Genomic DNA, 25,524 nt, shown 5'->3' with positions numbered 1-25,524 from the left:
CAGCGTTATGCTATGTTGTAATAGATTGCAAGACCTGGGCAGCCTATATATGTCTTTGAGATAACTGAATTTGTCACTATCAACACTCCTCCAAATTGTGTCTTTCCTGGCTTTTGAGAATAGGTGTATGGACATAGCAATAGATACAAGTCAAGTATTTAGAGATTATCTTATCTTTCCTAAAAAACACTTAAAAATTTTTTAATTATATGTTAGTCATTGGCATGAAATTTACCAAAGGAAAAGCCTTAAATAGATAATTAATAGCCCTGAAAGTGATGGTGAACTTTTGCATTTTGTCTAACGAGTGTCATGTTACACCTGTTCCCTCATAATGCTGCCTGGTAGTTGACCATACATTCTCTCCTGAGCATCCAGTCTGCCTGCCAGACCTCTTTACCTGGTGTTAACAACATCATTCCAAATTCATCACACATTCAGTAAAATTTGTAGACTTTCTTATATAAAATGTGGAAACACAATTACATATTATCAGACAAAATTCAAGTTTAGTCTGTATTTAGCTGCTTGGTACTGAATAGGGAAAGGAGAGAGAACAGAATTGTAAGCATGCTTGAGTAGGAGAAAATCTAGAGTCATCTCTAATATGCCCTTCTTTGTCATCCCCTACAAAAAAGTCACATAGTTGTTTCTTTGCAATGTTTCTCACCAACATTTTCTCCTTTCCAGTCCTCCTTCCACCTTCCTCACCCAGGTTCTCATTTTTTTTCAAAGTGAGAAATAGAATTAATTTAGGGATTCTAACCATGTTACAAAGTACTCTCTGTGGAATAATGAGAATACATAAGAGGGTAATATTTTGCTTTTATCAAAGTTCCTCTTGATGATTGCAGTCAATTATGTTAAAGAATTGGGGCTAACCATAGTAGGTTGTATTTGTTGTATATTTTGGAAATATTCTAATTTGGAAATATTCTAAGATTTCTTGAGGACTCAAGCCAAGAAAATGTTACACCCTCATAAAATAGTTGGTGTCTTCAGCTGTGGATGGCCATGTTTTTTATCTTTTGGCTGGCTGCAGATGTTTAGTTTCTGGTCTATTGATGCAATGACTACAAAAACTAGAGGATGGTTTCCTTTTTTAAAGCTACGTGACACTTCTAGGATGGCAAGATGATCATATTTGTGTTACTTAAATGCCATGGCCATTTTCCTAGTTTAGAGTATACATTACTTTTCATCGATATAGTATGAGGAGTATTTAGGTGATTGCTGTTTTCCAAACCAAATTCTAAAAAGTTAAGATAATTAGTAAAATCTTGAATAAATGAGTAATGTCAAACTTGATTATTGCATAAATCTTAGACTCCGCAAAGTTCAGGGATCTTGGAGCAACTTTTTCATACCCAGCCTTAGGAGTGGGTACAGCAATAGCCGTCTGGATGCAAAAAGGTTTGAATGGAACAGTGTCTTGTAATTCAGAAATACAAAGGAAAAGTTAAGATAGAGCTATGATTCTTGGGAATAAAAGAGTCCCCTTTGTGGAATCAGGAAATCTTACATACACATTCCCATAACATGAGGAGATAGAAACTACCTCTCAAAGAGCCCATCTTTACCAATTATTGTCTTACTTTTGAAAAATTTAGATTGCTTTACTCAGTTCCCATTTTTGAATTTTCCCAATGTGTTGAGTAGAGGAAATTAAAAGAGAAATAAAAAAATTTCATAAATAAATTAAAAATACTCATAAAATTCAAGATCCAAATGTGGCTTACTTTTCAGATCCATGCAGGTAAGAATCAATGAACATAATCTCTGTTTTGTAAAGTTAGTGTTCAAAAATTGATATTTCTCAATACACAATTTTTCCTCTAGAGTCAATGGAAAGAAAAAAATAGATGACTCATTTCAACATCAAAGATAACAGTATAGGAATGAACTCAGTGATTGTCATAGTAGACTCAGTTGGATTTAAGATGAATAAATAGTTTTAATAAATTGAATTAATTAGATTGGGCTTAAGTGTACATGCAGACTATTTTCTCAAATGATATACAATAACTTGTTCAAGAAGTGCTGGTGTATAATTGCCTGAAGTCAGAGGATAAAAAAGAGAAAAAGCTGAAAATCCATTATGTTCGTGTTAACAGTCTAACTAAACTAATTAACTGCTATCTGAATTTTCACACCTCTATTTCATGATCTTTCTTGCTGCAAACCTCCAAGCTTCAAAAGCAACAAACAAAAAGCATTTGAAAGAGAACAGCACTAAATATAATGCAAAATATCACATTTTGGAAATCAGTTGCTCTTATTTTCTCCACCTTCATATATTTACATTGCTTGACCACCAACCTTGTCATATATACTCTGTCTTTATACTTATGTCTAATCACCTATGTGCACAAAAATAAAATAATAAAAGTTTCTATACAGCTATCTTAACTGTGCTATGTGTATAGCTACTTTTAAAATTTAATATCAAGAATTAGAATTCCTAATACTCTAGATAAAGTTTAGAAGATCTGCGAATTCAAACTTTTAAAATAATTAAATAATAAATTCAAGTCAAATACCAATAACCAGCTCTTCACATTTGTTACACAATATTGCAAATGTCTAAAAGGTTTTCTTTAGTTGCTTTCTGGATTTTAATGAATTAAACACCCAGTTACAGCTAGAATCAGTTTATTTGCATACCCTTCCCTAACTGGGATTGGCTCTTTTATATATATATATATATATATATATATATATATATTTTTTTTTTCTTTTCTTTCCCCAAAAGCCCTACCTCCAAATACCATCACACTGGGCATTAGGATTTTTTAAAGGTCTTTTTTTTAAAAAAATGAGGTATTGTTGATGTACAGTATTCTATAAGTTTCAGGTGTAAAGCATAGTGATTTACGATTTTTAAAGGTTATATTCCATTTATACTTATTATAAGATATTGGCTATACTCTCTGTGTTGTACAATATATCCTTGTAGCTTATTTATTTTATACATAGTAGTCTGTACCTCTTAATCCCCTATCCCCTACCCCTATCTTGCCCCTCTCCTTTTCCCTGCTCTTTTATATTTAATTTTTTAAAAGAGACATATGAAAAGGAAACAAGTTTTTTAAATTATGAAGTTATGTTTATATAATAGGAAAGTGACCAGCAGCCAATAAAAATCAAAGACAAAACTGTTACATTGAACCATATGAAATTTCCAAAATGTGATTTTTTTGTCTTATTATATAAATGGTTATTTAATATGGGTCAGTCACATTTTATTCTAGTTTAAATCAAAATTCCTCATTTCCTATGTTCCAGTTGACAAAGGCTGTATAATATAATGAAAGATCTCCCCGAAACCTTAGGCTCATTACTATTTAATGTCAGTATGCCAACTTTACCCCTGAAAATTTGAAAAGTATATTCTTATTATGTCCTGATTTCTAAATAACAGTGTCTTCTAAGTCACTGTAATAAAATGTAGTTTATTGAAGTTGCAGTTATGCACATAGAATATTGTTCTCTTGTAGAAGATATTCTGATGTTACTCAACAATTGTTTTATAGATATGTATTTTATTTGTGACTTACTTTATATAATGTAATTTAGTTCAATTTCATTTATAAGAAATGATACTGATAGTATTTTACATTTCAGTAAATACATTTGCACTATATTATTTTATGTAGTTAATATTTATAGCATGTGTAAAATATAATAAGCCATAATATCTTTATATTGATTATTTCTTTGTAGTTTCTGATTTACTTTAGAATTGTGAACAAAACTACCCATGAACAATTTTCTTATTGTTCTTAATAAAAATTCTTTCTTAATGACTTTTCATCCATGATTCATGAATAACTGAATCTGGAATTACATAATCAATTTAAATAAATTAAGGACACACAAACCACAAATCATGTTATGTTCTAAGAGCTGAATCTGCTACTAGTCAGTGTCATATTCATGAACTGAAATCTTTGAGAATGATCAGACCTTAATTTCTTGTATTGCTAACCCTCTTTCATGCTCTCTGGTGTACAGATTGTCTGGCTAATTTCTACAGTTGAGTTTTGACTGCGAAGTGACTTTGAAGTTCAGCAGGACACATTTCCTGTATGTATCCATGGCTAGTTGTGCAATTTGCGAGAACACTCAGTTAATGAATCCAAGGTCATGAGTTCACTACTGTGTGGACCTGTTTGTTATATTCAGAGGTTATGGATCACACCACTCATCACATAACTTTCTTGCACATATATGTTACGTGTCACTAGAGAGGGAGAGGTCCATGTGATGGTGTTTGGAAGGATCAAAGCAAATCCACATGCACAGTTGGGGAAACTATTAGAGTGCATGTTTGCTCAAGACTGAGTCAGATCTTCTTCACCCAGGATGCCTTCTGTTCTGTGTTCTATGTTCACATGCCCTCTGCACTCTCGTCTCACAGCACGGTAATGATGGGTCTCTTCAAGTTTGGGGGAGAGAACCCATTACTAATTATGTTCTGCCTGCCTGCTGCATCCTTGATAATGAAAGTGACTCAGACACCCAGAGTCACTGTCAGAAATCTTGTTTTTCCAGCCCTCATTTATGGATTTTGAGTTTTAATCAAGATCATTAAGAACATAAAATTTCTCAAGTTGAGAAACAAACTTCACATACCTAGAATATTCTCATATATTATGAAAAATTGAATCAAAAAGCAATTTTTCTTTCTAGTTATTTACAAAATCATTTTATAAAACTTTTGTTTGTTATCACCATCTAGTCCCTCCTAACCTTTAAGACATAATCTCAGGTAATTTAATGTAAGCAGGAAAGTAACCAACAACATGAAGGAAGATACAGAGTTTAGAACTAATATCCACTCCACTGGATTTCATTTTCTAACAACTTAATCCTTTGCCTATAAATATTTATGTTCTTCAAGTGTTAATAAAATTATAAAGAGCAGTCACCAGTTAGTGCTAGAATGCAAGCCTCCAAATGTAAAGATTTGGAATAGCTGCCAGCCACATAATAGTATATAAATAAGGCAAAGAATATTTACAAATAAAATTTCCAAAGTCTAAAAGTAAGAGTATTAAAACAATTCAACCAGACATGTCAATATTGAAATTTCTATGTAAATGTCCCAAGTTATATTATAACTTAATAGTTACTGGTACTGAATTGTAGATGGATTTCTTATACACACTCCAAAAATACAAAAAGGGTTGTAGTTTATACCAAGAACTCCTGTAAAAGAAAAAGATAGGAAACAAACTAGACAAATGGTCAAGTACAGCATTGCTACTAATAAAGGGAGAAATGCAAATTAAAATAGCAAACTACCTGTAGTAACATATGATAGTACTCAGTGAAATTTAGTGTGCAGTTATCTCTACCACATGACTCTACAGTTCCATCCTTGAGTATGTACATTATCTAGAGAAACTCTCGCTTAGGTCCAAAGGAGATGTGTACAAAGGTGCTTACTTCAATGTCGTAGGGGTGTGTGTGTGCATATGCGTGTGTGCGCATGTGTGTTGGAAGGAATCTAAGGGTCCATCAGTAAGGAGCTGGGTAAGTACGTGCGTGGATGTGCATGGTGAAACAGTACACAGCAGTCAGAAGCAATAAGCTACAAGTACACAGAGGAAGTCTTAAAACTAGAAAATGAAACAAAAACACAAAACTCAGAAAAGTAAAAACAAGAACTGTATGATAATAGGTATGTACAAGTAACAACCCCAATATACACAAAACAGTTTTTTGAAGGATTCTTACATATTTTACAAATTTACTTTCATATTAGAGTGAGTACCTATTACGAAGAGGAAGAGGGGAAGGAAGATGAGGACAGTGAAGGAAAAAAGAGAAAAAAGATCACTAGTTGATCACTGTTGCAGAGAGGAAGGTAACAAGGTATTGTGAACTGAAAAATTTAACTTGTTCTCTTGCAGCTGAGATTATAAAAGAGAAAGACAGTGGAGGAGGAGGAGGAAGAGGCAGAAGATAGAGGAAGCAGAGAGGCTCAAACCAGTTACTCCTAGTCTACTAAATTGCTCAGGATGTTATTTTAGGTAAGTTTTGAAGTCAAAGTAAAAGTGAAGTCTGTTCTCAGAACACCGTTGACACCAGTGCATTTAGTGGATGGAAATGATTAGTTTACCTTATACTTTCAGCAAAGACACCGCTGGTTCTCATTCATCATGTGCATCGTAGATTCTGGCAGTGATACTATCAGATTTTATTAATTCAGGAATTGTTTCTCTAATAAGGCTATTTGTGTGATGACATGCCCATGTGACTTCCAACACATTTGGTGAACTATTACAATCTTAAAAGAGTACATTGGGCATATTGAGCTTGATTAGAAAAAGTGCCACTGATTGCCCTACAGCTAAACTCTTTATTAATTTGTACCATGCAATTCCTAGTTTGAAATTCATAGGCATTTAGAAAATTAATCCTTCACAGAGAGAGGATAATTCAGGTGGTGAACTTAGTAGAAGGAAGGCCTTTTGGGTATTTACTCTGGACACATTATTCCCAGCAGACCTAAATGAAGAGCACTCTCTGAACCATTTGCTGCAGAAATCCTTTCAGCAAGACAAGTTCAGATGTTGGTCTTCATCAGCTTATGGTGAGTGAATAAATCTTGCATTTTACATGGTCCTTTGCATGAGTCTTAAAGTGCTTTACATAGTGCTGCTTTTTTTTTTTTTAAGTGGTCAGAAATATAAAATCTCGGGCTAGGAGAAAACAACTCATACTACTAACCACACACACACACACACACACACACACACACACACACACACACACACACACACAACAAAACAAACAAAACAAACAAAAACGCCACCCATTATTCCTCCATGGAGAAATCTGTGTTGACAGGAAAACCTTTCACCATGAAGTTGACTGTGACATCACAAGCATAAGATTATAGGCAAATTTTCTACCAGCCAGCTACGTGGGAACTTCAAGCTGAATTCTATTTTTGGTGATTTTGGTTCAATTCTCAGAGGAGTTTTGTGGCATAATTATCAAAAAGTGCAGAATTGACTCCAGAGTGTAAGTATGTGAAGTAAAAGCTGGTTTCCATAGAAAAGGCAGTGGGATGATTAAACTCATATTAAATAACATTATTTAATAGTTCCATATTTCTTCCACATAACTCAAAGGACCAAAAATAAATTCACAGAGCATTACAAAATAAGTGTATATCCAGTTGGAAACATTGTTCAAAGGGTGATTAGCTGTAAAAATTTTTTCAAACTGAGTATGAATAGGTAGCACCTTGGAACTCAGTCTTAACCTGTATGATAGTAACACAATAAAGAGATGCCTATATGCTGTACATACCATGTGCAAATGTGTGTATACACACACACACACACCAGGGACACCTCCCTGCAGACTGAAAGCATAAATGAAACTTGAATTTAACAAACACACATATATCTTCAACTTTGCAAAGATCTATCCTCGGTTGTCTAAAGAAAAGTAAAAAGTATTTTTTTTAAATAGGTACATTGAAAAAATTTGGGGGTGGGTATAATTAGGTTTTTATTTATTTGTTTATCTTTAATGGAGGTGCTGGGGATTGAACCCAGGACCTTGTGCATACCTACCAATGAGCTATACTCTCCTCCCTGTCAGGTATATTTTAAAAAATTGTTTTGCTTATTATATTATTGTCCATGCTGACAAAAATTTATAGGATAATTAATAGAAAACACTTTGAAACATTTCAGGTCCACGTTTTCTCCTTTTTCTGTCAGTATGTTCTAATATTGCATCTAAAGCTAATCACGAAGACTGACTTTTTAGTTGATGATGACAGTACTCATGAAGCTGTTGGCAAATCAGAACTGTCTCCTGAGCTGGGGAAAGTGACCAAGTATGTCTTTCCTCTTTGTTGTTGCCGTTTTAAGAAAAATCAATGGAGCTGAAAAACAATCATGCCAATTCCTAATGAGCACCTAGACTGGAGACTGTGGGCTGGTGCAGTATGAACTAATCATTTGAGCAAGGTTAGGCGGTTGATTGACATTAGCTGGGACGTATAACATTTCAGGTGTCTCCCTGTGAATTTGGCTATGTACGTAATAGTTTCTGGACTGCTTATAACCTCCCAACCTTCAGCTAAGTCTACATCTGCCAATATCTGCATGTAGAACAGAGTGTCCTGATTCCTTTCTGATAATGCGGTAATAGCTGAGTATGACAAGCTCACCCTCTGCCAGTCTTCATGCCTAACACTTGATTTTGTGATACTTTCTTAATCTTAATTTAAAATAAGCTTATATAGTCTACTAATAATATGGTATGTGATTTTCATGAATAGGTATTCTGGGGAAGGGGTCAGTTTTAGAAATAAGTAGGTTGTAGTTGAAGGTCCACTGGGGCCTTAGGGCCATAACACATCTGTGGCCAATTCTGAGCAGATTTCCAGGACATTTCAGCCATAGCCTCTGCACTATGCTGGCAGGTTTGTAAACATCTTTAAAATAACAAAGTGGGTGAGAAGGGTGGGGAATAGTGATACAGTAGCAACCAGATTGACGGACACACCATATGATTATCTTTAATTCCTGATTTTTTTAAAATGTGCAGACTATTAATTCTCAGAGCATGTCTAGAGCAACAAAAGAAATGATCTAAATGTCTATTACCACCTATTATCTGGGACTACATTAAGAAGGTGCTGGTCAGCTTGGCTTCATTTGTCCTCCAGACGCTGCAGAGATGTGAGGCCAGGCCAACTGGGGTTAAAGCAGGCAGAGAACTGATACAGCTGGGGATCGTTAAGAGTGATCAAGGGCCAGCCCCAAGAAAAAGTCAGCTGAAAACAAGGCTGAGAGCTCTTCCAGGCACAGAGGCAGAGTTGTGTGCATTCAGGAAACAGCCTGACCCCATCCAGGGAACTTTGTTGATTTAATTAGATTTTGTTTAAAATTCCAGAGTAGGAGCAGCTTGGTCAGCTTTGATGCAAAAATTGGCAGGGGGAAAGAATTGTTAATTTTCAAAAGTAATATTATTGGAGCATTTAAGAAATATTAAGAATTTTGGTCATGGTAAAAAAAAATATGTAATACAGCACACAAATGACTCCATGCTGATATTATCATAAAATATTATCATCTTTTCTTGACCAATTAATACATAGATTGTGGATTTTAGTGGGAGCCTGTTCATTTATGTACTTTTAGGTTATTGGTATTCCTTCTGTTTCTGGCTCACATTTTCACTATCTCACAGTACTTTCCGGATGACTTTCCAAATAAATTATTTGCACTCAAATCCTTATTTGAGAGTCTATTTGGTGAAACTAAATCAGGACGTACAAAGCCTAGCAATTACTTAAATTCGATCCTTACCTCACAGAGCTATTTTGAAGATGACATTTGATAATACATGTAAAAATAATTTTTAATACTAAAGTGATACATGTGGAAGTTATTCAGTTTCTTCCACCAAAACTATGAATTCTTTAAGACAAAAGAAATTTATTTCTGTGCCATTTGTAATTTGCAGAATTAAACAAAATAGAGAAGGAATTTAATATTAATAAATATCATGGACAAATGCTAGAATTCTGATGCTTACTTGGTCACCTAATGTATTTTGAGAACTGAAAGAGGATTTGTTGTTCCCATGGGTACATATTTATGGGACATACTGCTGCTGAGTTCTGCTTTCCTCTGTGGTTCTATGAGAGTAGGAGTAAACACAAAAGTAGGGAAGGGAGGCAATGAAAGGGGCAAATAGTACAGTCATCCCTCTTCCCTCCGTATCCTTGGGGTATTGGTTCCAGGACCACTCGGATACTAAAATCCAGGTTGCTCAAGTCCCTTCTACGAAATTGCATAGTATTTGCATTACTATACAATGTAAATGGAGGGCTGACTGTATTAGCTTAAACTTCCTAAAAGATCCTTACCTATGCTGCTCCTTGCTTAGAAAAACAGTGCTGAGGAAGACAGACAAAACTCTTGAGTCCTTAGAGTTCCAATTATTTTCTAAGGATAGGTTAAAACCAAGTAAGATGATCGAGGAGGAGATGGACTCAGTTCATTTTTGCAGGCTTTCCATGGAGCCCTGGAAATTTCATCTCTTCTAGAATTTGTTTATTTAGGCATAGCTTACACAAGCGGTTCTCAAAGTGTGGTCCTTAACCATGAGCGTTAACATTATCTGAGCATTTGTTGGAAGTGAAAATTCTTTTTCTATTGATATTTGTATATATTGCAAAATGATCACCACAGTAAGTCCAGTAACATCCATTACCATACAGAGTTACGAATTTTTTTTATTGTGATGAGAACTTTCAAGATCCATCCCTAGCTACTCTCAAATATGCAATACAGTATTATTAACTATAGACACCATGCTGTACATTACATCTCCATTACTTAACATTTTAAGAGTAGAAATTTATACCTTTTGACCCTCTTCAACCCATTTTATCCACCCTAGCCCCCTGCTTCACGCAGCCACCTGTCTGTTCTTTATATCCATGAGCTTGTTTTTTGTTTTGTTTTGTTTGTTTTTAGATTCCATGTATGAAATCATATGGTATTTATCTTTCTCTATCTGACTTATTTCACTTAGTATAATGCCCTCAAGTTTCATCCGTGTTGTTATAATTGGCAGGGTTTCATTCCTGTTTATGGCGATAGATAGATGTATATCTCACATATTCTTTACCCATTCATCCATCAACGTACATTTTAGTTTGCTTTCATGTCTTGGCTGTTGTAAATAATGCTGCAGTGAACATGGGAGTGCAGATATGTTTTTGAATTAGTGTTTTTGTTTTCTTTAAATAAATATTTAGAAGTGGACTGCTGGATCATACGGTAGTTCTATTTTTAACTTTTTGAGGAACATCCATGCTGTTTTCCACAGTGGCTACACCATTTTACATTCCTACCAACAGTGCACAAATGTTTTCTTTTCTCCGTATCCTCACTAACACTTGTTATTTCTTGTCATTCTGATACAGCTGTTCTAACAGGTGTGCAATAATATCTTATTGTGATTTCGATTTGAACTTCCCTGATTAGTGATATTGAGCATCTTTTCATGAACCTGTTTGCCATCTGTATGTCTTTTTTGGAAAGATATCTATTTGGATCCTCTGCCCATTTTTAATTGGATTATTTGTTTTCTTGCTATTGAGTTATATGAGTTCTTTATATATTTCAGATATTAACCTCTTACCAGATACATAATTTACAAACATTTTCTCCCATTCAATGAGTTGCATTTTTATTTTGTTGATGATTTTCTATGCAGAAGGGAAAGTCCTGAGCCCCACCCCAGACCTACTGAATTAGAATTCCAGGTGATTCTGATACATTGTAGAACCTCTGGCCCATGGTGATGTTTTTGGATAAACTGAGAATGCCTCTGATTTAAAGTGGGAGTCCTATTACCAGTCTAGTCTCTTAAAAATCTGTTGGGCCAAAGCTTGCCTGTTTCTGTTTTTAGAACATCTAAAATTGATGATCTGAGTTACATTATCCAAGCTTCCAGGTGCTAGAACAATAAGAGGAATTCAGGATTTCTAGGAATAGGACATTGGAAATCAGATCGTACAAAACTTGGTGAGGGTAGGGGAGAGAAGAAACCTATGACACATTCCCCAAGGAGGACAAAGCTAAGTTAGCAGTGAGAATGGATGTGTCTGTCCCAAATGACCTCTGCAAAGGTCAGGAATGGATACCTTTCTAGTGCTGTCTGAACAGAGAAAGAAAGGTCTTGCTGATGTACAACTTCTTTCCCCCAATCCATCTCAATGATACTCAAATATATCATTTTCTTGGAACAGAATATCATTTATATCATTCTTGATCTTGGCTTTGTTGCTTGATAAAAGTCTTGGTTTGATCTTTGTGTATGGTGACTCCAACATTCTTGATAGTTACTGATTCTTAGGTTAGTAGCATTCCAAGTTAATATGTTCAAATTCAATATTTCCATGGACAATTTGATGCATTTGTATCTTGGACAATCAACTTAGGACTATATTAGTATTTGAGAGCTAAGTGTAGAAAATTGAAGACAGTCTGAAGTGAAAAAGAAATAACCAGAGGATTTGAAAGCAGACTAGTGGGGAAGGATTAGGGAATTGAGATTAAATATTTTAGAGAAGGGAAGACCAAGAGGCAGCCTCCCACTTTACCTCAGGTTTATGGAGAACAGTCGCTGGTAGCATCCTTTTCAGTGACAAGAATAAACTGCAGTAAGTAGGACATAGTTTAACTAGAATGACTTTCTAGAATTAGGATTAATGGCAATGCCTCATAATTAATGGAACTGAACTTCAGTGGAAAACTGAGCAGTGACGAAGAGAAGGCAGTCTAAGCGTTTGTATTCCTAATCTAGGTTTGGGAATGTTACTGTGGATTCTCACTGTTAGAAATGCAATAGATGACAAGGTATTATGGGAAGTAATCGGTTCTATTTCGCAAATGGTTCAACTCCTGTTATTCATGGATGTTAAAAGGATATTTACCGTCTATAATTTAGAAAGCCTTAAAATCAGTGTTTTACCATTTAGCCAAACCTACACTATTTCTTTCCCCCTAAATTTGACCATTATAATTTCTACCATTTCCAAACGTGGAATATTCTCTCCTGGAAAAATTTCCATTGAAAGATAAACTACTGAGTATTATAAAACTATTGTTGAAATCTAAAAAGAAAATGATTAGGCTCTAATTAGCTCATTAATCAAAAAGAGTGTTCTTTTCATGATGGAAAGATTGGAAATATGCATGTTTGAGAGGAGGATCTACAGAAGCCTACTGGCATTCAAATCCATATAATTTTTAAACTCAATAGAAAATTTGATATTTGGTACTTATATTTCAATTTATTTTTCATGTAATAAAGGAGTCAAGGAATTTAGTAAATCAATAACATATTTGTTTCAGTGAGAAAAAGGTTTGGCATTCATTGTATTTTTAAGTGAAAAAAAATTAATGTTTGAATTTTAGCAGTTCCAGGGGAGCTGAAACCTTACATATGTGTGTCTGTGTAGGTGGAAGGGTGACTAGATATATGCTTATGTATGTGTATACATGAACATCACATGCACACTCATTTTTCAGATTTCTAAATAATGTCTAAAAACAATCTCTCAAGAGTTATTCCAGGACATGACTGATGTAGATGAAATCTTTAGACTTGATAAATGATGGAACACTGGAGAAATCTTGGTTCAGTGCTACTTTATTAAATCTTTGATTTTAAATGGAGAACAGTCAGTGTTATATAACCAATTGAAAAAGTATAAAATCTAAAACTACAATGTGCTTCAATCTTAAAAATAATTGGATTTCAAACTGATAGGTTTATAAATTGTGTGTTCTGAGGTTGTAAGAAGAGTTAACATAGAAGTACTGCATGTCAATTTAAATAGTGATGATTTGAATGTGTTCACAATTATCATTGCATTATTTTATTAATCTTTCCACGTCTGTTAAATAACATTTACAACACAACTATATAAATCCATTAAATAGATAAATGTTTTGATTATCTTTTATTGTTTATTTTTCATCTTCAGGGATTCATTACATTGACTATACCTTTCAAAACATAATCTACAGCTTAATTAAGCCTTGCAGTTATAAATTTTGAGCCAACATATTAAGAGAGAAGTTATTGCTTTGGGGGGTACAATATTACTAATGAATGTTTTGCTCTGCGACACCACTGCTGATGTAAAATTCTGAGTCTATCCAAAAGAAACTGTCCTTGATTTCACTATTCAGAGATCATAAGTCAACTTTTTATGTACTATAAGCTTCTTACGAACAAAATCCAAACCCATTGATGGCTGAGTAAATTTCACAGCTTGTAGAAAAGACACATATCATTGTAATGTGTGAAATTTTAATCAAAAATGTTATGAAGGAGAAAGGTATACTGACTGCTATAATTAATGTGTTCTGACACACAGATTTAGCAGGCACATTTGTGGACTGTGCTGTGCTACGTTAACTGTTCCATTGCTTAAGGACTGTCAGAGTTTGAGGTGTGTTCCTATGCTATGGTTTCACTGCTCGACACATTTTCCCAGAACATCAGCTTTGTCATGAATTGAAATGTAAAGTCATTTCTTCCTTGGCTTTTCTATTAATATTTAGTTAGGTGTCATGTGTGTCGGGTGATAGGGTGTGTTATCTTCCTTTTAAAAGCGGCTTAATTTAAAACTATATAAGCATTGCTTTTAAAGTGAATCACCTTGTTTTGTTTCTCTTCTATTTAAATATTATCCAGTGTCTTAAAGGTGAGAGTGTTGAGTAAAACTAATTGAGATAATGAAGAAATTAGGAACCTTTTACCCACATGTAACACAGCAAAATAAAATATTTTCATATTAATGCCACATGTATTTCATAAGTAAATAATACTTGCTTGACTTCACAAAGTCAACAAAATATTTCTCCATATAGGAAATAAGCTCTGATTTTAAAAAGGACACTTACTGTAGATTTATAATTTGGAAGTAATATCAGATTTATGAACTATTTGTAAAATGCTACTAAAAAAATATTCTTTCATGCCAGACAATAGGTAAATAGTGTCATGCCAGACACTGGGTTAGACAGTGGCTCTGTATTTCAGAAAGATTCTTCTGAAAATTATAGATTGGGTTCCTGGCTCTGCTGTGTCAATCTCCTTGCAGAGATCTACTGCAGGCTCTCTCAGAGCACTGCCAGGGTGGTTGTGCAGTAGACAAAAGACATACCTGAAAGGGGAAGACAGATATGCCACTTAAATAAAATAGGAAATGAATTGGCCAGCAAGTTGGCATGTCTGCTGAGACAAATCATGGACAACATGTCTCTCAACAACAAAACTTATTTGTTTTCTCTTGCCAACAGATTCATCACTGCCCAGGCAAAACAGGCAAAATACATTAGTGTCATGGTAAACTGATAAAGAGAAGTGCCTCAATCTAGCATCCTCAATGGCGAAAGTCTTAGGGCAGTATTGATCTGTGTTATATAAATCTTGTTTTCTGTCTGCAGAAGTGAATCAGGAATGACCTGTAAGGTTAACAAACATTGTAATGTCTTTCAGCTGGGGCAGATGCCTGTGAGTTCCACACATTGTATTTGGTCAAGTTCCATCTTGTCATTTTACCGCCAAGAAGCTTAACTAATTGCTGGCAATCATAAGAATGTTTGACGGAAGGAGAGAATTCCTACGATTTTTACCCCCACTCTCATCCCCTCTTTTTTTTTTTCCCTTAAGTCTTAACAAGCAGTCAAAGCCAAGTAGCGGAAAACAATCAACACTGAATTAGTCAGCAGGAGTCTTCACTTAGTTGAAAGTTTATGTAATTGGCATGTCATGTTTCTGCATTGCCAAGAACAGACCTGATTAAGCTGATGCACTTTGTTTCAGTAAAGTTTGACAAAGAAAGCTTCTCATCCTTTTGAGTTACATGTCAGGGTATGTGCTTAACATGATTTTCTTCTGTTCATAAGGAAGCAAAAGCTTAATGTGTACTGTGCGAATTGATAAAATAAAAATTCTCACCAAACTAACATTTGATAGTCAATATTTGGGGGAAAAAGGAGATTATTGGTAGTGAAAGATAATCATGAAAGAAATTTATTAGCAGAAGTACAATTACCATAATAACCTGCCTTATTACGTAATCAGCAAACTTTTAAAGGAATGACAAATTCCATCTTATTTTATGAGGCTTCACCTGATCACATGTTTTCTCCACAAGCTTTCATATGTCTTATGCTTTTACTTATTAAAAAAATTGGCCCTGTAGCCTTAACAAATTTTTACAGTGGAAGCTCTCTTTAGAGATGAATCAGCCATCTGAATTTGGTCTGCTAACTTTTTACAATGCTTTATTAGACTGTGTATGATAGATTTTGCCCTTATTTGGAAAGTCAGTCTTTACAGCAAAAAAACAAAAAAAAACAAAAGCCCTAGCATTAGAAGAGATTCTATAAAGCTTATGATACTTCATGTGTATTTGCTCACACTAGTGTTCCTCTTGTTATAACCCTAAAACAAACGATAGATTTGAACTTGGCTTAGATTATTAAAGCAACAAGAGAGCAGTTGCTGAGGGAGCGGTCCACGCATCTCTTACGTCATAGTTGACAGTATAAAGGCAAGATTCAGGGAACTAATGGACTTTCTTTTTCTTCTCCCTTTTTGTCATAGAAAGGTCAAGCTGGTTTTCAACATTTTTATGTATGTCATTCTCAATATAGCAACAGAATCTCTTATGGAAAACAATGTAAGTAAATGTCTCCACAATGCTACTAGTCACCTGATCAAAAGCCAATGTTGAAAAACACTTCTAATGACTGTCTCTTATGCATCAGTGCACCTACTAATGAGCTGCCAGAAAAGGCTTTGTAAAGCTTTGCTAAGATAGAGCAGGAATGTGAGAAGCCTGAGATATAACTTCCCTGCTGTGATCCCTGCCTTTCTACTAACAGGGAGCCTAGACTCGGAGCTGCTAATGAGCGTGCTGGAGCGAGTGTCCAAACCAATGCAGGCTGGAGACAATTCACCTGTCTGCTTTCAGATCCGGGGTATGATGCATGACAGTAAGACACTCGGTAGTAGCTTTTCTTTAAATAATTTAGATATTTATTGATTTTCTCTCTCTACCCCATATTTTTATTTAGTCCCTGCATTTTACTTTCTTTCAGTGATTTCTAGCACCATCAGAGAAAAAGGAATAAGGAATATTCTTTCTATTGCCTTACTCCTCCCCCCCCACACATATACAAGAAATTAATGTCATTATGTCATATAAAAAGCAGTATGGAATACCTAATTAGTTTTTCTGTAGGGAAGAGAAAATACATGCTTTTCACAGGTGGTATTTATAAAATGAGTCAATTGAAATTAATAGCGTTATAAAAGCCAAAATGTGGCTTATTCAAATTAAAGGAATTCAGAATATGGCATGTATTTTAAAACAATGTACAGCGTAAGCTGAAGACTTTTCTCACTCTAGTAACGTCTTGTTCACCATCTTTATCCATAGGCAAAACCCAGCAAGATCTTTATAAAGAATGCTTACCCAACTTGGTTGGTAGAAATTCCTGGCCTAGAAATGAAATAGTTAACTGCAGGATACCTTTCAAGTTTGATGCTAAGCTGTTCACATTACACATTTTGATGCTATGCTTCCTTTAAGTTTTCCTAGAGGCTATTTTATTAATTTTTTTTTTAGTCAAACAAAATTACAGAATACAAACTGTGTAATTTCACCAATTTGCAATGCCACCGTTATCCCAGAAAGAGAATCAACATCCCCATCCATTAATTACAATCCTGACTCTCTTCTGGCATCCCAGGAGGCAGCCGCGCAGTTCACATGGGCTAGGGCTATCTGCCCCTTCCAGTTGTCAGTGTTCCTGTTTTCCACAGCTCACCCTTGCTTTTTCTCGGGTTGATGCAACATGCCATGAGAAATCGCAGGCTCTGTGGCAACTGGGGAGATAAGAATGCTGTGTGCCTCGGCAGCCCCTTTTATCCAAGGATCTCCAAAGAGCTTTATAAAAATCTATTTTTTTTAATCCTCTGGATACCCCCATGAGATAGATATTAGCCAGACTTCACAGCTAGCAGAGCTGAAATCAGGGAGCATCTACCTGCATCTCAGCCCTGAACCCTCCTTGCTGTTGGATGGAGTGCAAAGAGAGCTTGAATTCTGAACCCATTCTGACAATGTAGGGAGAGGGTTGGATACATCTTTCCTGCCAGGAAATTTGCAAGGCCACAAAGAAATTGAGCTGCACATAAGTACACTTTTTAAAAAAGTAAATACTAACAGAAATAAAAATAGTATCATAAATGTTTGAGGTAACAACTGTATTATGAGAGATCTGATCTGGAACTTTGTCACCAAGAATTCCTCACTTTCTCAAACTTAGTACACCAAAGTACCTGTTTTAATTCTTTATTTGATAAACAACTTGCCAAAAAAGTAGGAATAGAGGTTAACCAGCAACGATTTTTGAGCAAAACTCAATTCTGTAGAGAGCCCCTCAACATGTAAAAATCAACTTCTTCCTCTCAGAAGACATAATCTCAGAGGAAAGACAATAAATAGTTAAACTTACAAACATGATATGCATATCATGAATATAACCTGCTACTTCTAAAAAGTTACATTTTGAGAATTTCACTATCTGTAGCTATAAAATATTGAGAAAAAAATGTGCCTTTTACTGATGCTGTTTGTGGAATTCTTTCATTGTATTGCCACATCTAATGGAAAAGTAAATTCTTAATTAATATAGAATTTACTTATTAAGAAGTGATCTTGAAATACAATGGAATGTTCTGTTAAGGCGTGCTGAGATACCTCAGGGGCTGAAGTAGATAAATTATTGTCATTGTCCTTTGAAACTTTACATATGTAAAATTTTAGCATAAAATTTTATCTTTTAATTTTAATGGTCAAAATATGTATACATTTTAAATGTATAATTTTCTTTGTTTCCTGATCTAAAATATTTTTTGCCACTCAGTGGCCAAAAATTTCAGAACCTAAATAAATATCTAGTATATAAATTATCAAACCAAAGCTATAAGAAAATCTGCCTTCTTTTCTCTTTATTTTCCTTAGAATCTGAGCTTGTGGAGAAAGGCAGGTAAAAAAGCACAATGTTATCTTAGCCTACCAACAGATAAGCTGTATTCTTCTCTAAACAAGTGAGTTTCCTAATAGTAAGTTAGGACCTTGGAAAGAGATGTTTGCTCTTTGAGCCACTAAGGTCCCATTATAGAACTATCACACTGAGTGGTGCCTTACGCTCAGTTTAAATTTTTATATTTCCCACTTCTATCAGTAAAATATTTGAGCAAGCATCCTTAACATATATTCATTTATATATATATCCTATTTTATACCTGAAGAGACTATTAAGGATGAGAGAAGATAAAGGAAATATTTTAATATTTTATTTATTAATAGGGTAAAACAGATTTTGCTTCTAGTAATGTTATTAATGATAATATTTTAGGAAATGATAAATAATTGGATATGATTGTTTTGGAAATCTTGGTTAAACTCTTGGTAGTATAGCAGCTTCCACAGACTGGCTCTGGATTCAGTTTATTTTGATACTTGGTTTTGTTAACAGAGCTAGAAGTAATACCTCACAAAGTTATTATAAAGGAAATGCATTTATGAAATCATTATACTGATTTTAAAATTCCATCCCCCAAAATATGCAAATATTTTCATTTGGATGTTGACAGTCAATTTCCATCTGTCTGATGACAATTTTTTTTTTATTTGGTTGGACTGAGTGGAATTTTAATATTTTAATGAATAACTTCAACATTGCTGAAATTCTTCAATTGGGAGATTTCAAAACCTGTTAGAAAATTCTTTCCAAGTTTTTTTTTCCTTTTTAAGTGGACAAAGATGCATCACTTTGATTTCAAAAATCCAGAATCATCTCTAAATATCTATTTTCATAATTCATTTTCATTATATATATTTCTTTCAAAATAGTTTCTCAGCCCTTGATATAAATCTCTTTACTTAAAGAGATATAGTAAGTATGTTTATTTTTTGGGGGAAAAAAAAGCTGGTTACCATACCACTGGAGTCATTTGTCATCTTTAACAACTTTTATAAAATAAAAACCCGTATCTCTTCTGAGACCTTTCTTTTTATAAGATAATCAGTGAAGATTTTCATGGCATTCTTCATGTTATTCAACACTGCTTTAAAGGTTCTACTTTTTAAATGGATTGCTTTTATGAAAATAAAGCCCATTCTTTTTGTCTTGCAGTACGAAAACTGCAATTTTTTATGATATGCTAAGGGAAAAACTATGTAAGGCCATCTCTTTCAACCACATTGTGGAACCCAATTCTTTCCTCAAGTCGGAATACATAGCAATGAGCCTCTCTCCTTTGGACCAGTGTTGATATCTAGAAAAGCAAAATTTCTTTCTGTTTCATAGATTAAGATAAATTTCACTAGAAGGTCTGGTATTTTCCCATATCCTAACAGCATGATTTGTCCACTTTGGAGACCATCATTACAAATAGCTACAAGGTGTGGTGAGGACGATTAGGAAGGCTAGGGACCAGAATAGAATGTTGTTGTGGCTAAAGCGCTAGCCAAACATAAAAGTAATATTGGACAATTGAACATGTCACAAACATTAGGAAAATTCTGTGTATTGGCTAGTCATAAAATTAGTATACAGAAATCAATAGATTTCTCACATGCTGAGGACATATTGTGTTAGAAAATAGTGACTAAATTGTCATTTTTAATATTAACACAAATACATCACACCAAAAAATAAACCTAAAGAGACATGTTCAAGATCTGTGTAAAAGTGTAACACGTTCTGAGAGACATAAAAAAGAAGACTTAAAAAGGGGAGAGAACTATTTGGTTCGTAGGAATGAAGATACATGTGGGTGTGCTAATGAGCAGAGGATTCTGAAAGACTGGCTGCCATCTTATCTTCTCCATGTAGCTTCCTTCCTTAGCTTGAAAATATGTCTCCTCTATATATAACTGCACTTTAAAAAGAAATATTGAAAGTACAGAAAGACAAAATTAAAAGAGTTTTCCTGTCAACTCTTTCTGCTGCTTCCTCCGTAACACTAAATAATAAGCTCTCAAATCTGTTAATCTGTCAACCATAGATGGCTTCTGTTGGTTTCTCATTAAGATCAAGAATTAAGGTCATTAATATTTTCTTCTTCTTAAACACCTTTAAAGTTTGTGAATTATATTTTTATCTTTAGTTATATGGGTTACCTCTAAAGATCAAATACTATTCTTAGCCTTTTATTTCTTGATCCATAACTTTTTGGTGTTATATATAACTCATCTATACATAAGATGACATTGATTCTGTCTCTTTCTTCATCCCTTTCTCTTACCCCTCCCAATTTTTGTTAGCTGTGTCATTAGTTTGTATTGTCAATTCTTTCTTCCTTCGTTTCTTCCTCTCCTTTTCTCTCTCCTTCCTTCCTTTGCTTTTATATAATTTTATACTATATAACACATAGTATATATAATATAGCATAATAAAATTTATGTATATTTATATAGAATAATTTAATTTTCTATACTTTATATCTAGATTAATTCTGAAAATTGCTAAAGATTAGTATTTGAAATATTATAGTAAAAATAATGAGTTCTGTAGAGTACAGAATGCAGTATGTAATCACTGGTTCTGTAGAAAAGCAAGTAGTTTTTTTTTAACTTATTCCATTTCTGTTAAAGAAGGATAACCTAAATGTCAAATTCAAACTTCTTTTATTTTCTTAAAATCAGTGCCCCAAATTTGGATTATGGCTTTCTTGAACAGGTGGAGTTTCTAATTATATAGTTTTCTCATTAAAAATAGAACTATATTCTCTTTATATTACTGGATACATGATGAAATTCAAACAGACTACTTTCTAAGACTTAAAGCACTCCTGGATCAGACCAATTATATTTTGGATCTCATATCCTCCTGTTTCTTACATTTCATTTTCATTTTCTAAAATATTCTAATTTTTTTTTAAAGAGTAGATGAATGGTGAACTTCTGATGCCTTGGAGTTTCAAAAAAAAAAATGTTCTTTATTTCACTACTCCCACTGGTATGCTGGAGCTGGCTCATACCAGCTCACAAATACTGACTTCTAAGTATCTCTTCTCAATTCTGTGACCTCACTTTTGGTGTCTTGAAATTGGTCGTGATGGAATTTATTCCATAGAAATAATCAAATAATACAAATCAGACTGGCTATTTTTTTTTTTTTTGAGAGCTGGTTGTTAAATTCTTCTCAGCATACCACTTCACCCACCAGGTTGAATATAGAATTTTAGATTCAAAATTACTTTCACTATATATTTAGAAGGTCTGGAAAATAATCTTCTATCAGTTACTCATTTTATCTTTTTGGTTCTTATTTGTTCTTTGTTTCTCTTATATTTTCTTGTCTCTTTCTTCCTCTTTGAAATGCTTTGAGTATTTGTTTATCCACTTAAATAGAATATAAACTCCACTAGGGCAAAGACTCTTATCCACTACCATGACAAAATCCATGAGGATAATATGTAGCACTTAGTAAGCATTCAACATATTTTTGACTAATGAATGCATCGAATTCTGTTAGAAAAATTTGTTCTTCCCAAATTTACTTCCCATGTCTTTTTTACTTTTTACTCAAGTGTTCAGTCTCTTTGATGTTTTACTCTTGTTCAGGGAGTTTTTCAGTAAATTCAGTAAATTGTGATTATTATAATTATTTTTTATTACTTAATCAATCAGTTCAAGTTCAGGAGCTATTTCTTGTTCTCTACTCCTTTTAAGTAGCAGCATGTTCTTGTGTTTTAGTGCAATGTCATCTCAATGCTATTTGAGAGAGTATTTTTGGAATTCTTTTAACAGCCCTTTTTCTTTTAATTTTCTCTGCTTCTGCTGATGTTAGCCTTTCTGTCTCTTTATCTCAGTCTTTTTCTTTTAAACTACTGGTATTCTCTAGGTCTTATGATTCTTTAGTGATTGTTTTTTATTTATGGATGAAGAACTAGTTTGATTAAAATAGTTAGTTCATGTGGTTTTCTCTTATTATTATTACTGGCCCCTAACCTGATTTAAGAGGACAAACAAAAAAAAAAAACCCAATGTGAGTGGATACAGTTTGTTACCAATTGAAAGGTTCATTTTGGTCTAGCAGACAAGAGCCTTGTCACACTTCACTCCATGGTATATGTCAATACTGAAAGTTCCTACTCTGAAGAATCAATATGCTGGGGATATACGCATGTGTGTGTATATGTAATAAACTCATTACTTACATAAAATTTTAAAATCAGCTGGCACTTCTTTAATCCATAGGTTTGATTCCACATGTTTTCGCTTTTAAGAAATTTATAAAATGATTAGTCCTCTGATATTCTTGCCCTCCTCTTCCCTATAATTTCTCCTTCAGAATTTTGAAGTATTTTTTCTGGATGTCTTAATGACAGAAGGTTTTAAAATGTGTGCTCAGTTCTCTGTCTTGAATCATATAATTGATGTACATCTTAGTAACTTATTCAACAATAATTGGAATTCTATTTAGAAGGCTTTTTCACTTCAAGGAAATAGATCTCCAGTAAGATATGAGATATTTGTGAAGAACAGACTTTGCATTATCCGGTTCGCAACTACTAGTATTATATGTATATTCTGGGATACAACTGTAAGTGAAAATTATCTGTAGCACATCTTATGATTTCAAAATATCTTCTTGGGAAAATGGCGATGTAGAAGAGTTTGGCAAGTGTGGATTTCATACTTGAAGAAAAGCCACCTACTTAATATCAAAGTCCCATATAGCTCATTTAGACATAGGACATTGGGCTTTCTCATGGAAAAATGTGTATTAAGTTAATAGAAAACCAAAGCTATTTCCATAGGAAATGTTTTAATATCTTATGTATGTTTAAGTAATCATTGCTTAGTGAGTTATAACAAGAGAAAACTAAAACCTCTATATTTGGTTACCTACTGTGCTTGGACACAAGGGGTTATTGGCTGTAAGATTCCTTATTGGCCCTGCTTCTAGAGTTCCTGGAACTTTTCCTCTATTAATAAATACCCTTAGCTTGAATTTAACTGTGACAAATGATCATTGGCATATCTGTTTGTTTCCAGTAATTAAGCAGGCAGTCTATAACTCCACATACCATAGATTTGTTGTGTTATAACAATCTATATTAATGCCATTAATTTACAATGCTATCTTCTCACTGTGATGTCTCCTTGGCTTTTGGAAAAGATGTTAAGTCAATTACTTATCTACCCAGCACATACACAGTGGTCTTCTGGATTGCTGCCACAATCAACACATTCAGAAAATTAGGACTTTTAAATATCTATCTTTAAGAGATCTGAATCTCTTAAGTTTTTGGTTCAAGGAAAGTGATTCTACAGATCACACTGCTCAAATTGATCAACTTGGGCTGCTTAGCATTTCTAACTTAAGTGTATTTTTTCAACTATAAAACAAGGGAATTGTACTAATTAGTAGTTCATATATATTCCAGCTTTAAATTTCTATGATTATAAGATTCAAAGCTGGCAACACATATTATTATTATTATTATTATTATTATTATTATTATTATTATTATTATTATTATTATTATTATATACTTATATATTAACACATAATGTAGAAACTTAAGAAGAATATTTAACTTTGAATGTATTGCCTCATGTATGTTTAAAATTATGAGAACAACCCTGGCTTAGTGTTAAAGTTTTATACTTGGACAACTCTTGAACTTATATTAATGTAAAGATTTCCTGAAATTCTTCTTCAATTTTGGCAAAAAATTTAATTATTTTTCAATGTATTACTAAAGAACATATTGTATGCCAGAAAAATGATTAATAAAAGTTGAAATCAGCTAGTAATTTCATTAAGTGAAATGGGAAATCAGTGGCGCAAAAGGTGAAAAGTAAATGCCTCTTTCATGTTCTCATTTAACTCATAAATAATGCAATTAGAACTTTGTCTTAAATGTTTATTGAGACCATGCTCTTTTAGGGAACTTTCAGACTTTTCTCTCCTTGTGCTTAAATGTTCAATTTCATTAATATAGACTTGGCATGAGTTATAAAGTATAAATATTTTACAGAATCAAAGATCTAAGAAGGGACTATGGAACAGTTGGTGTGTTTCTTAAAGTAGTTCCCTCCAAATTAATTTAAATTGGCTCTGGATTGAACACTGAAAATTTGCTTAAGGACCATAAGAAAAAGGTAATTATAAATGGCAGAGCATCCGACTTAGGGTAGCTGTCTGGTGGGGTGTTTGGTGTTCATCCAAGTTTTCTCTAACAACTTTATTAATTATCTGGAAGAAGAAATAAACAGCATGTTAATTAAATTTGCAGCTGATAATTGGGTAATGTTGCCAACTCCAATGCAAAAAAAAAAAAAATTGGGTTGATATATAATCTGAACCATAAGAAAACAAGAAAGAAATGACAAATATGATAGAGGAAAAGAAAAGAGTGAAGAATCCCAATCATAAATCCTTGAAAAGAATACATTAATAAACAATCTTAAAGATTTATATAGCTAGTAATATAACTAATAATTATAATAAATGTGATAGAAAATGTACATGACCATCTGTAATGCTTTCATATCTTAAATAAAGGGATCATCAATGATCAATTCAAGAAGGAAGCCATAACACAAAAGATTCATGAAATCCTGGTGGTTGCGATTTGGAGAGACCAATGTGATGACCAAGGTAAGAGTATTGTTTATCAAACTGAGTTACGTTTAGGCTTTCTTCTGTCTAATCTTCATTTGAACACTATTGTGAGCCTTTACACAGTCTTTACGTATTCTTGAAGGCTAACAATTGGGATTTTTAAAAAATCCTGAACTGTTTGCTTTTTGAATGACAACTGTATTATGTGCCATGTATCATGCAAACTATCAGGGTTTTTTGCTCACAAAGAATAGTTTCTGTCATATAGTTAAGCCTAGATAGCCATAAAATA

At 33.7% G+C, this 25,524-nt stretch overlaps 1 long non-coding RNA gene across 5 annotated transcripts in view; it reads left to right on the top strand.

The window, feature by feature from the left end:
* The window catches only part of LOC141577706 (uncharacterized), a 185,331-nt gene that overhangs the window by 136,874 nt on the left and 22,933 nt on the right, over positions 1 to 25,524 (top strand). For 3 of the 5 annotated variants that reach the window (XR_012507003.1, XR_012507005.1, XR_012507006.1), the window contains 4 exons: positions 4,015 to 4,086; positions 5,919 to 6,038; positions 6,512 to 6,601; positions 25,173 to 25,268. This is a non-coding gene — a long non-coding RNA (uncharacterized LOC141577706). Of the gene's footprint in view, positions 1 to 4,014; positions 4,087 to 5,918; positions 6,039 to 6,511; positions 6,602 to 16,179; positions 16,256 to 16,460; positions 16,581 to 25,172; positions 25,269 to 25,524 lie in introns of those variants that run through there. The other 2 variants (XR_012507007.1, XR_012507004.1) reach the window with 2 other exon arrangements.

The sequence above is a fragment of the Camelus bactrianus genome, chromosome 5, assembly GCF_048773025.1.
Source record: "Camelus bactrianus isolate YW-2024 breed Bactrian camel chromosome 5, ASM4877302v1, whole genome shotgun sequence".
Lineage (NCBI taxonomy): Eukaryota > Metazoa > Chordata > Mammalia > Artiodactyla > Camelidae > Camelus > Camelus bactrianus.
Note: the sequence above shows the minus strand (reverse complement) of the source record. Positions and strands in the feature narration are given on the sequence as shown.